Genomic DNA, 7,425 nt, shown 5'->3' on the forward strand with positions numbered 1-7,425 from the left:
TGAGAGACAGGAAGTGACCACGGATACAGGAAGTGACTATAATGAGACAGGAAGTGACTACTGAGAGACAGGAAGTGACTACGGATACAGGAAGTGACTACTGAGAGACAGGAAGTGACCACGGATACAGGAAGTGACTATAATGAGACAGGAAGTGACTACTGAGAGACAGGAAGTGACTACGGATACAGGAAGTGACTACAGAGAGACAGGAAGTGACCATAATGAGACAAGAAGTGACCACGGAGAGACAGGAAGTGACCATAATGCGACAAGAAGTGACGATAATGAGACAAGAAGTGACCACAAGGAGACAGGAAGTGACTACAGAGAGACAGGAAGTGACCATAAGGAGACAAGAAGTGACCACAAGGAGACAGGAAGTGACCATAATGAGACAGGAAGTGACCATAATGAGACAAGAAGTGACCACAAGGAGACAGGAAGTGACCATAATGAGACAGGAAGTGACCATAATGAGACAAGAAGTGACCACAAGGAGACAGGAAGTGACCATAATGAGACAAGAAGTGACCACAAGGAGACAGGAAGTGACCATAATGAGACAGGAAGTGACCATAATGAGACAAGAAGTGACCACAAGGAGACAGGAAGTGACCATAATGAGACAGGAAGTGACCATAATGCGACAGGAAGTGACCATAATGAGACAAGAAGTGACCATAACGAGACAGGAAGTGACCACAAAAACACAGAGCATCCAACTGAAGACTCTGGAGGACGAATCGAGTCTGAGGTAACCCGTCATGAATACGATGACCACTAGAGGGCGAGGCGGTGAGGATGAACACATGGGGGGGGGGGGGGGGGGGGGGAGGGGGGAAATCAATTTTTGAAAAAAATGTGTATCATCGGCATCGAGTGTGAAACTCCCCATTTCAAAAACATAATGTTTCTTATCTGATTGACTCAGATATGATCCGTTTCCATCAGGTAACCCCCCTCCCTCACCACCCCCCCCCCACCCCCGGTGACCTCAGCCTGACCCAGACCTTCCCGCCCTGCAGCTAAACCCTGAGCCGTGAGCTCCTGGAGCCGAGGCGAGTTGCAGCATCCACAGTTTGTCTGGGAGCTCCAGCTGTTGGCTCATGCATAAGTTAGACTCTGAACACGCCTCCTTCCAGCCTCGTCCAAAACCTGTGATGCATAAACAACCGCATCATCACGGTTTGTAGCTCGGAGGCGTCCAGCGTTTAGCCTGCTCCACTTCTGATCAGGAATCCAGGAGAGCCACGCCGTGTCTTTGATCACTAACCAGCTTCAGCCTCTCGTCCCGGTTCTGGGTTCTCCTGGGAGTTCCATATGTCAGCTGCTGAGTCAGAATGCTAACCGGGTTAGCCTTGGCGCTAACAAGTTCCAAACAGGAAGTACAAGCAGGTTTTGAGAGTCTCGTCACCTCCTCTGATTACAGCTCGTTTCATCCCGTCAGTGTTTGCTGGTCGGTTGAGTCTTTACTGGACTCCAGCAGCGCGACTCTCCTCTTCCTCCTCCTCCTCTTCCTCCCCCTCCTCCCCCCCCTCCCCCTCCTCCCCAGCTGAACTCTATCTGAACCTCCACTTGAACCCTGGCTGAACCCGGCTAAACTGACCCACTAATCTACTTTGGGAGTAAGGCGGCCGTACGGCGGCCGGCGAGCGCCGGACACCTCGGGGGGGGCCGAACACCTGCTGGTCGCCCGGCGAGGCGCCGAGGGCGGCGGGTTGCAGGTTCTAATCCGTCAGGAGAGAGAGAGGGTCCAGCGAGTGAAGACGACCTGCAGCCGCTGGGTTCCAGAGGCATCGTCTCGCCGAGGAACGGGAACATCCAACCTGCTGAGCCTTAGAACGTTGTTCTTCAAAGAACGACGTTCCGTCGCAACAAACACGGTTCAGCACGGCGCAGTACATCCCCCAGGCCTGGAGGTGGCGCTGTGACTGCCAACCAAATGCACTAAACCATAGAAGAAGAGAGAGAACCCAGTTCCACTCTGGAGCACGCTTCCCCATGGTGACATAAAACAGCGTTGCCATGGCGACGGGGCCTGATTATGGTCTGGTTCTAGATTGACGAGGTTCTCGTGTGGCGAAACACTGAATGACTGAAGGTTCTGATTCTGAACCTCCGTCTTTAACAGAACTCCTGGTTCACGACTGTGCTGGAGGACAGAGTCTGGTTCTGCAGGTTCTCCTCCTCTGAGTCTGGTTCTGCAGGTTCTCCTCCACTAAGTCTGGTTCTGCAGGTTCTCCTCCACTAAGTCTGGTTCTGCAGGTTCTCCTCCACTAAGTCTGGTTCTGCAGGTTCTCCTCCTCTGAGTCTGGTTCTGCAGGTTCTCCTCCACTAAGTCTGGTTCTGCAGGTTCTCCTCCTCTGAGTCTGGTTCTGCAGGTTCTCCTCCACTAAGTCTGGTTCTGCAGGTTCTCCTCCTCTGAGTCTGGTTCTGCAGGTTCTCCTCCACTAAGTCTGGTTCTGCAGGTTCTCCTCCTCTGAGTCTGGTTCTGCAGGTTCTCCTCCACTAAGTCTGGTTCTGCAGGTTCTCCTCCACTAAGTCTGGTTCTGCAGGTTCTCCTCCTCTGAGTCTGGTTCTGCAGGTTCTCCTCCACTAAGTCTGGTTCTGCAGGTTCTCCTCCTCCGAGTCTGGTTCTGCAGGTTCTCCTCCTCCGAGTCTGGTTCTGCAGGTTCTCCTCCTCTGAGTCTGGTTCTGCAGGTTCTCCTCCTCTGAGTCTGGTTCTGCAGGTTCTCCTCCTCTGAGTCTGGTTCTGCAGGTTCTCCTCCTCCGAGTCTGGTTCTGCAGGTTCTCCTCCTCCGAGTCTGGTTCTGCAGGTTCTCCTCCTCCGAGTCTGGTTCTGCAGGTTCTCCTCCTCTGAGTCTGGTTCTGCAGGTTCTCCTCCACTAAGTCTGGTTCTGCAGGTTCTCCTCCACTAAGTCTGGTTCTGCAGGTTCTCCTCCTCTGAGTCTGGTTCTGCAGGTTCTCCTCCACTAAGTCTGGTTCTGCAGGTTCTCCTCCTCTGAGTCTGGTTCTGCAGGTTCTCCTCCACTAAGTCTGGTTCTGCAGGTTCTCCTCCCCCTGCTCAGCTTCATCAATAAAATTGAAGGAAAATAAAGTTCAGTTCTGCACTCGTAGATTAAACACACACACACACACACACACACACACACACACACACACACACACACACACACACACACACACACACACACACACACACACACACACACACACCATCCCATCTGGTTCCATCTCTGATTCTAGATGTAGGTCAGTGTGTGAGTCTCCCCCTGAAATTCAACTTAGAGGGTGTGTGTGTGAATGGAGGGGTGTGTGTGTGTGAGGGGGGGGTACCAAATGTTTTGATGTTTAACGGACGTTTTGTTTCTCTCTATGCTGCGTCGCCGTGCCGACCAACCCCCCCCCCCCATTCTCTCAATGACGATTGTATACATGTTTCCCTGCGTGTCTGTGAAAAGCCTGACAGCTGACTAGGTGTGTGTGTGTGTGTGTGTGTGTGTGTGTGTGTGTGTGTGTGTGTGTGTGTGTGTGTGTGTGTGTGTGTGTGTGTGTGTGTGTGTGTGTGTGGAGGCGGTTGTTCTAATTATAGCAGTAAACTCCAGATGACCCCGGAGCTCCAGCGACTCAGCCTGATTTAGTTTGGCGTCTCTTGGTGTAACGGCTCAGCCAGCAATAATATCGCCAACATGGCGGCCGGGGAGCTCCTCCTCTTCATCCTCCTCCTCTTCCTCACTGTACTCTCCAGAGGGACTTACTGTGGTACGGCGCGGCCGCCGCGCCACTAACGCGCTTTGACAGGAAGTGAGTCCCCTCTCTGGTCCTACTCTTCCTCTTCCTCTTCCTCTTCCTCTTCCTCTTCCTCTTCCTCTTCCTCTTCCTCCTCCTCCTCCTCCTACTCCTACTCCTACTCCTCTTCCTCCTCTTCTTCTTCCTCTTCCTCCTCGTCGATCACGATGGCGTCGTGCCCCCTCAGTGAGTATGAACTTCTTCGCCGATGACACCATCATGTCTGTCACAGAGCGTTGGAAGCGGCTCTCCTGACTCGCCTCTGAACGGCGCCGAGCGAGAAACCGCCCGACCCGGACCACCCCCTCCCCCCCTCCCCCCCCACTGACAGGACAGGGTCACTGACCAACCCTACCTGCGCCCTCCACGGCGGCTGTCAGGTCTCATATCTCATCAGATAAACATCGAGACGTCAGTTCACAACATCGAGACGATAAACAGAGGAACGTCGAGTTACTCTCTAGTTATATTACTAGTTACTTTCTATAAAAAGTTACATGATGAAGCTCTAGTTGATCGTCTACCTCAGAAGAAGCTTCTTCTGTTGATCCTGCACATATTTAAATAAAAAAAAAACGACTTTTAAAAGTTACTCTTCTATGAATTGCTGATTATTTACAGCTACTGGCGAGGAAGATGCTCTATAATCTGATGTTAGAGGAGGAAGATGCTCTATAATCTGGATTAGAGGAGGAATATGCTCTATAATTTGGTGTTAGAGGGGGAAGATGCTCTATAATCTGGTGTTAGAGGAGGAAGATGCTCAATTATCTGGATTAGAGGAGGAAGATGCTCTATAATCTGATGTCAGAGGAGGAAGATGCTCTATAATCTTAAAATAGACAAAAAGACAACCCTTGGAAAGGGACACTAGCTGTTATTTAAGCACACTAATGCTAATCCCAGCTACTGTGGCTACAGGCTAATGCTAATGCTACCTCCAGTGGGGCAGGTCTCATGTTGCCATCAGGAGGAATCAGTCGGTTCAGATTAACGAGGCTCCGCCCCCAGGAAACTCTGGCGGTTACCAGAACGGCTAATGCAAATGCTAATGCTACATGTAATGAGACATGTTTATTGTCGCTTTAAGAGCATCTGAGTGAGTGGAGACACACACACACACACACACACACACACACACACACACACACACACACACACACACACACACACACACACACACACACACACATGGGGATGTGGATCCTTCATCCTCACTGCAGTTTAGCTCCTCTTACATGAACACTCATCACACACAGAACATACGTGGGCGGAGGTGACATCATTATTTCATATGGCCATGAAAGATTCACTGCAACACACATACACACACACACACACACACACACACACACACACACACACACACACACACACACACACACACACACACACACACACACACACACGACTGAGCAAATTAAGTTTGACGCTGTACGACGGGATATTTCAGAAGGGTTTCACACACAGACACAGAGTAGCTTCTGTTGCTAGTATGCTAACATGCTAACATGCTAAAGTCAATGACAGAAGCAGGCGACTGTTTTCCGGGCGTTTGGTGGAAACGTGAGCCCGGAGGCGTCAGGAAACTAAATTCTCCACGGACTCCTAGGAGCCTCTGTTAGCGGTTTAGCGGCTGACATGCTAACGCTTCAGAATCGACTGCGTTCTCTTCCTCTTCCTCTTCTTCCTCCTCCTCTTCTTCCTCCTCTTCCTCCCCCACTTCGTCTTCATCACCAGATCCATGAGACAGACCTCGGTAGCCGTTGGGTTCTTCCAGGAAAGTGGTGGGTGAAGTTCTGGGCGAGTCGACGGCGGCGAGGTCACATCAGGCTCATGATGGCGGCCGGCGGGCGGTGGCGGCGGCGTGCAGCGGAGAAGTCAGCCAAGTTCATGTTTAGTGAGACGAGACTCTGGATAATCTAACTCCTGAGAGCTGCTCAGAAAAACCCAAAGCTGTTTTGGCAACAGAGCAGTAATCTGTGCAGCGGGAGGCGACCGGGGCAGCGGAAAGAATGACGATACCGTGGAGCCGTGGGGTGGCGGGGTGGCGGGGTGGAAGGGTGGCGGGGTGGCGGGATGGCGGGTGGAAGGGTGGCGGGATGGCGGGGTGGCGGGATGGCGGGGTGGAAGGGTGGAAGGGTGGCGGGATGGAAGGGTGGCGAGATGGCGGGGTGGCGGGATGGCGGGATGGAAGGGTGGCGAGATGGCGGGGTGGCGGGATGGAAGGGTGGCGGGGTGGCGGTACCACTTCCAGAGAGTAACAGGGTACTTTACTTTGAAGGGGTTCCAGAGAGTAACAGGGTACTTTACTTTGAAGGGGTTCTAGAGAGTACGAGGGTTCTGGAATACTTCAAGAGCATCTTTCCAACTTAAGACTGAAGCTTGTAATCGATAGTTATTAATGGAAACTCGTGGAATTAATGTACCTCAACATATGTACAAGTATATTTAGTATATTTAGATACAAGTATATTCAAACACTTGCTTTTAGCTTGGGGTGAACAAAGTTACTGTCCAAACGGAAAAACATCCACAAACATAATAAAACCAAAGCCTCGATGTTAAAGTTGAGCTCCGACACTTAGAGACTGAGGATTTAAAGGGCCGGTTCCCCTGCAGGCTGCAGAACCATCACAGTGTGTGATGGTTCCCCTGCAGCCTGCAGGGGAACCATCACACACTGTGATGGTTCCCCTCCAGCCTGCAGAACCATCACACACTGTGAAATCCTCCAGTACAAAGAGAAACGACACACGTGAGCCGATCCGGTCCAGAACCAGCATCCAGTTCTGGTCCCAGCGCAGGTTTCTGATCCATGAAGCCTCGTCTGCTGGAGCCAGTCCAGGGTTTCCCTGCTGCTGCAAACTGTGGACTGGATTCCTGCAGGGAGGCGGGTCAGTGAGACCTGGAGTCAGGAAGTCCAGTCCACAGTTTGCAGCCGGCCAGCAGGCTAGTGTAGCAGCACTGTGCTTGTCTGGACGAAGGTTACACTCAAAACACCGTGAAGCAACAGCAACGAGCAATGTTTATAAAGCAACGAGCAATGTTTATAAAGCAACGCAGCAATGTTTCTAAAGCAACGCAGCAACGAGCAATGTTTCTAATGCAACGCAGCAACGAGCAATGTTTCTAAAGCAACACAGCAACAAGCAATGTTTCTAAAGCAACGCAGCAACAAGCAATGTTTATAAAGCAACGAGCAATGTTTCTAATGCAACGCAGCAACAAGCAATGTTTATAAAGCAACGAGCAATGTTTATAAAGCAACGCAGCAACAAGCAATGTTTTGAAAGCAACGAGCAATGTTTCTAAAGCAACGCAGCAACAAGCAATGTTTTGAAAGCAACAAGCGATGTTTATAAAGCAACGCAGCAATAAGCAATGTTTAGAAAGCAACGCAGCAACGAGCAATGTTTCTAAAGCAACGCAGCAACAAGCAATGTTTATAAAGCAACGAGCAATGTTTCTAAAGCAACGCAGCAACAAGCAATGTTTATAAAGCAACGAGCAATGTTTCTAAAGCAACGCAGCAACAAGCAATGTTTATAAAGCAACGAGCAATGTTTCTAAAGCAACGCAGCAACAAGCAATGTTTATAAAGCAACGAGCAATGTTTCTAAAGCAACGCAG

The sequence above is a fragment of the Blennius ocellaris genome (assembly GCF_963422515.1).
Source record: "Blennius ocellaris genome assembly, contig: SCAFFOLD_115, whole genome shotgun sequence".
In the NCBI taxonomy this organism is placed as follows: Eukaryota; Metazoa; Chordata; class Actinopteri; order Blenniiformes; family Blenniidae; genus Blennius; species Blennius ocellaris.